The 5,910-nt window shown below is 52.8% G+C and overlaps 1 long non-coding RNA gene across 2 annotated transcripts; it reads right to left on the bottom strand.

Moving 5' to 3' along the window:
- Nucleotides 1-1,718: 1,718 nt before the first annotated feature.
- On the bottom strand, nucleotides 1,719-5,199 carry LOC150003700 (uncharacterized). 2 transcript variants are annotated; one of them, XR_016512675.1, is made up of 3 exons: nucleotides 5,011-5,199; nucleotides 3,980-4,157; nucleotides 1,719-3,291 (listed from the first exon to the last, which is right to left on the bottom strand). It is a non-coding gene; the product is annotated as an uncharacterized LOC150003700 (long non-coding RNA). The 2 variants fall into 2 exon arrangements; XR_016512674.1 differs by having other exon boundaries at nucleotides 5,018-5,199.
- Between the last annotated feature and the right edge of the window lie 711 nt (nucleotides 5,200-5,910).

Genomic DNA, 5,910 nt, shown 5'->3' with positions numbered 1-5,910 from the left:
GGGGACAGGAGGGGAGGGCAAAGGAGGGGAGTGGAGGAAAAACCCTACATTGATGAGGGAAAGAACTCCCAATGCTCAACATTGGAACAATTCAAGCAACAAAATTAAATAGTATTGAATTATAACCCAAAGCATGAATTTAAAAAATGCCCGAGTCCATACTGATATATGTAAATAAATAGGGGAGAACAGACAAATTCCCCACGCAGAAGAATTCCAAGTCATTTACGTAGGGACCCACAACTCCCTCCTGCTCCTCAGGCCGGGGCTGCACAGAGTGACCTCCTTCCACACAGGACAGTAGGGAAGGGGGAAGAGAGAGTAACTTGACAGGCGATCAATGTCGGCATCAACAGTGCTAAGCCATGTTGATAGCACACATACCCTTGATACAGGATAAAAATGACATGTTCCTTGTAAGAGCTTCCTCCCCAAAACCCACAGCCCCAGTGTAACCGCGAGGAGGACATCAGACAGATTCTCCCAATAGAGGAGCAGCCTCTGAAACACCTGACCAGGCCTCCTCAGAACTGGCCAAGTCAGCGAAAACACAGCAAGTCTGAGGCCATGTCACGGCCAAGTAAGTGTGATGGGGAAGCGTGAATGGGCTCCTGGAACAGGAAGGGAGCACTAGGTAAAAGCTAAGGCAAACTGAATCCACTGTGGCCTTTAGGTCATAGCAACGCACTAACAGCGGGACACTCGCGGTAGCCAAAGCACCGCGCTGATGTTGAGAACCTGGGTATAGGGTACTAGCTTTTCCATTTCCCTGTAAACCTAAAACTGTTCTTAAAAGCCCGTCTATTTTTAAAAACGATTTTCTTTTTCCAACATGGATGGCATGACTTTTCAAACCTGGCTGCCGCATCTTCGACATTAGAATCTTTATGGTCCTGCCATCCAGACCTCCGGTTCCCAGATCACAGCACGGTCATCACTAGGTTGATGGGAAGTGGCCCTTGTAAAACTATTTCTGGGAGAAAATTGTGTCTTAAGCCAAAGGACCCACTCTTCTGACATGGGGGTAGTTCTCTGGTTAATTAATTCATCCTACAGGTGCCTCACCATCCAGAGAAGGCCTCGGGGGTCATTACTAACTCTGGGTTCAGTGTATTTCTTCTTTCTTTCCCTTTTCTCCAATTCTATGACCCTGAAAGGCATCCCTGTGCCCGTCTCCACACAGGGGTCCATCTAGACTTACAGAGGTGGTCTGTAAGCTCCACCAGGACGGCCCCCACAACAGAGAATTAGCTGGTTCAAAATGGCAGCATTGCCTCAGAGGGGCACCTCTGCGGTAGGGTAAGGTCTGGGCCCCAAACTCCTGGGTCCCTGGTCCCGAGGGCAGCTGACTCTGTCTGGGAGGAAAGAATAAAGGGGAACCACATGACAAGACACCCATTTCTCAGAAAGTCTGGGTTGGAAGTCAGGGGGCTTGAGTTCAAGTCCTGATCCGCCTGTGACTCATAATGTCACCTTTGGCCACTTACTTCCCTTTGTCTGGACCTCAGGTTCCTCATCCGGGAGTCAGGGGGTTGCACCAGCTGATCTCCCAACCCTTCCCCAATTGACATAGTGCTGTTGAAATCAGGGCTGGTGGTACCAGGTCCCCCCACCCCCCTCCCCACTCTCCCAACAAGCACTGAAGTCCAGAGGCCACATTCCCGATTAACCAACTCACATTCACGGCTAACACGGGGCATTTGATTTGTGTCTAACTGTTACCTTTGCATTTCTTTATTTAAAAAAGGCTGCGAGGGAGAGGTGTGCTGGTGCCTTTCTTTCAGGTGTCTGGGTCCCAAGTGCCCAAGTTCTGGGCAGGAAGTGAATCACCATGAGTTTGCACTTTGTTGTATGCTGTAGTCACTCATAAACGTTGGTCTTTGTTTATAATAATCACCATTGGAATGAAATTTGAATTCTTTGCCCCTGTTTTGAGGCCCTGCAGAACTCCCCCCTCCCCCCATCTCTGGCTCTCTGGCTTTCGCTCACTCTGTTCCAGCTGCAGCGGCTGCCCTAATGTTCCTTGAACCCACTAGGTTGTTTCTATGTCAGGGCCTTGGCCTTTGCTGTTCCCTTTGCCTTCAATGCCCCTCTTTGAGGTCACAGCTGCTTCTCAGGAAGGCCCTCTCCAGGCACCCTATTTAAAGAAGTCCCTGGTCACTGTCCATCGCACCTCCCTGCTCATTTCCTGCTGAGCCTTTACTGCAGTCTCCAGTGACACTGTTAGCTTACTTGTTCAGGATCTGTCTGAAGGCAGGGATTGTGTCTGTGCTGTTCTGCGATGGGAACCCAACACTCTGACCCGGGCTGGACACAGAGTAGGGCCTCAGTCAGTCCCAGTGAAATGGAGGGATGCATGAAACTAGTATTGCACAGGCTCTCCGCAGTGGCCTGGTCTGCATCGCCTTTAGTGAGCAGCTGCTATGTGCCAGGCACTGTGCTCTTGTTTCATACCTGGGGCAGGTAGTTTTATGGTCTCCATTTAGCAGATGAGAAGACCAAGAGTCCCAGGCCTCAGAGCCTCCGAGGATAGAGCTGGCCTTTCACCCAGGGGGGGACTCTAGTGTTTGGGCTCCTTCCAGCCCACCAGGTATCTCTGTGGGTAGGGGAGCTGAGCCCCACCCCCCACCCCCCACATCCACCCCTTGTCTAAGCCAGAACCGCCTCAGCACCTCCCTGTCCCAACCGCCTGGTGGAGCCTCTGGGGCTCAGTTGCAAGCCAGGTGTGCGGGCAGCCTGGGCTGGCGCCAGGTGGTGCCGGGAACCGGCTAGGGGAGCATAGAGCCTGGACCAGGCCAGGGGTAGATGAGACGGGCCACCTGTCCTACGTGGGCTCCTAATGTTCACTAGGGCATGAAGGGTGGCAGTGAGCACAGGGTGGCTCTGGGAGCCCAAGGGCTTAGGTCCCCACTCGCCTTCCCCTGGGGGTATAGCTAACGCCTGGGGCTCTGACCTAGCCCCTTGCTCAGTTTCATGTTCGCAGATGGGCACAGCGCAAATCATTCCACAAGCCTTCTCCAAGCAGCGCAGGCCCGGAGCTGGGTGACACCTGGCATAGAACTAACCTTGGCTCCCAGCACCTGACCTTGAGAGACCCCCAGGGCGGGCAGGGAGGTGGGCCGATAAACAGTTGCCAAAACGCAGCTCCTAAGTCCTTAGTGCAGATCCCTCCTTGAACACTTGCTCGCTGTGTGTCCTCAGGCAAGTCTCTCAGCTTCTCTGGACCTCCATCTCTGGCAGGGAGGTAGTGCTGCTGATTCTGATGAAGACTCCCCATATTCAAGGTCTGCCCTGGGAATAGGGAGAAAAGAGAAGATAGTGGGGGAAGCAAGAGGGAAGGGCGAGTTCTTCCTTGGGTCTGAGAAGCCCCCTAGTCCACCTCCCAGTCTGCCTCCCACTCCCAGAGGAATTGACTGCCCAGCCAGGCCTAAAACAGTGAGTGAGAGTTCAGCACCGAGAAGCAAAGGGAAGGGCGCTCCAGGCAGAAGGGACAGGCCGGGCAAGCAGCAGGCCTTGTGCCCGGAGAGCCTACTTCTCCCGCTTAGGTCGCAGCTCAAATAGCACCTCCTGTGAGAAAGCCCCACCCTTTGCCCTCCAGCAAAGGAGCTTATTTTCCTCCTTGCACTTAGGACAATCTTACTCTTCTGTTTATTATTTGTCTCCCCTGCCAAGTTCCCTCAAGGCAGGGACAATGTCTGTCCTGTCCACTGCTCTGTCCCAGAGTCTCGCACGGTACATGTTGGGCACGATCCGAATAGCTTACTCCCCCTATCTAAGCCTCAGTTTCCTCATCTGTGAAATAAGCGTCATAACAGCACCCACCTCGTAGGGTTGTCGTAAGAATTAAGTGGATATTTATAGGGAACTCAGAACAGAGCCTAGCCCACAGAACATGCTCTGCCCAGTGGGTCAATAAAAAATATAATAAACACACGAAGAGAATTAGGAAGGTGGAGATTAGAACATTATAATTTTGTACCTTAGCAGGTTGTATAATCTCGTATACTGCGGTTTATGTTTACATTTAATTTTCTATTGTCCTTTTTCCCAGTTTTTTACGGTGACTCATTTCAAAGCCATAGAAAGTCAAGAAACCGTACGATGAACGTCCCTTCTCACCAGTCCTTGATTTTTTGCTTTGTGTGTTTTCCCTCTCACTAGATAGAACAAGAAAGATGAATGTCTATACTTTTATTTTCTTGTCTTACTTTTTATTACTGCAAAAATACATAGGAGTTTTTCAAATTCTTCAGCTGCTGTGAGTGTTTTAAAAATCCCTTACTCCATGAATGTATAAATTCTCTGGAATCAATTGATTGTAACTGAGTCGCTGATCTTATAAGTCTGTAATTCTACAACTTACTAGCCCGTGAACCTGGAAATAGAAACTGTGATCTGCTGGTCCTCGGAGTCAGCACTTGACTGAGGGTCTCTCTCGAGCGCTAATTTGGGACTCCCAATGGCCCGCTCCTGTAGTTCAGCAAATTTGTGAGGCTGCTGCCTCTGAGGCCTGATTCCCACTTCCCAGAAGCCGGTGCCCAGGACTGACCAAGGGGGAAAACCCAGCCTGTCCCAGCTCCTGATGCAATGCCTATCCCCAAGGATGCTAAGTGACGCAGGGGTCTGGGTCACAGGCTGCGACCCTGGCTCTGCCACACCCAGTGGCCCGGCAGGGCCTCCTGAGTCCAGCCGGGTGAGGGGCAGATGGGCGGCCCCCACCCCCGCCCTGCTCATGAAGCAACCTTCTGAGTCACCCCCACCTCATGACTTGCCTGCCCGCCACCACCAAGGCCTGTAATTATGGCCGCCTCCTCCAAGAAGGCTGAGTCTTATCTGCCCATCAGAACAGGCCAAGGAGGGGGGATGCCCTGGAGGTCCCCCACAGACGTGGCCGGCCGGTCCTGGGGCCCGGTGGCACGCGATCCGGGCGTGCCTCTGCCATAGGTGGCAGCTACCCCAAGCCCAGAGGGTTGCTTTCAGCTCCCAGAATCCCCACTATTCCTTCCCTACCTTATACCTGAATTCCACTAGTCAAGCCATTTTCCTGCTCAAGTGTAAACTGATCACTCACAAGACGATTCAGAGTGAAATTTTCCAAAGCCCAGCTGGGGAATCAAGTCTGTTAGGCATCCAAGGGGTCAAGGAAGACCAAGTGAAGAGCTGTCTGCGGTCGTGGCTGCTGGGCCATCCTTGTAATGGGTGCTGGAGAAGGGAAGAAAGAAAGGGCGACAGTGGGGGAACAGTCCCTGGGGACTGGTTCTGGAAGGGAGGAGACAGATGATGGGCCGGGGGTAAACCTACCCTTTACCTCCATACCTTCTCCCCTTGCTGGCTGTCCCTGACCCTGGAGGAAGAAGCTCTGGCTCCCATTCTCCAGAGGAGCAGACTGAGGTTCAGAGAGGCTTCAAAGCACCTGCCATTGAGGATTGTGCTGATGCTGGGGGAGTGGGTGGCAGCCTTTTCTAGGGAATGGGGATCCCTCCACCCCCAGCAGAGAGGGGCAATGCCAACAAAGGCAGTCTAGCTGCAAACAGACATCCTGAGTTCAATCCTGACTTAACCCTTCTGTGCCTCAGTTTCCCCAACTGTCAACTGGAGATAGCAATGTCAACCTCATCTGGCTGTTGTGAGAATGAAATCTAGCACATAGCAAGCTGCCTTCTGAAGGCATACAGTCAGCTTTTTCCTTCCTCCTCTTGACGGTAGATCCCTCCTTCCCTGGGTTGATGGGAGGCAGGGAGGCCAAGATGTGTCTCGACTCAGGCAGCCTGGCTCTGCCCCCCCCCCCGTCACCTTCCCCACCCACCTGGCCCCTGGGAAGCCCCAGCTGAGCCCAGGCTGCCCCACTCCAGGACAGGGTCCCTAGGAATAGCACCCCCAACCCCATACCTCCAAAGACACACACAGACC

This window comes from Furipterus horrens, unplaced genomic scaffold, assembly GCF_987537825.1.
Source record: "Furipterus horrens unplaced genomic scaffold, mFurHor1.1.pri manual_scaffold_8, whole genome shotgun sequence".
Taxonomy (NCBI): domain Eukaryota; kingdom Metazoa; phylum Chordata; class Mammalia; order Chiroptera; family Furipteridae; genus Furipterus; species Furipterus horrens.
Note: the sequence above shows the minus strand (reverse complement) of the source record. Positions and strands in the feature narration are given on the sequence as shown.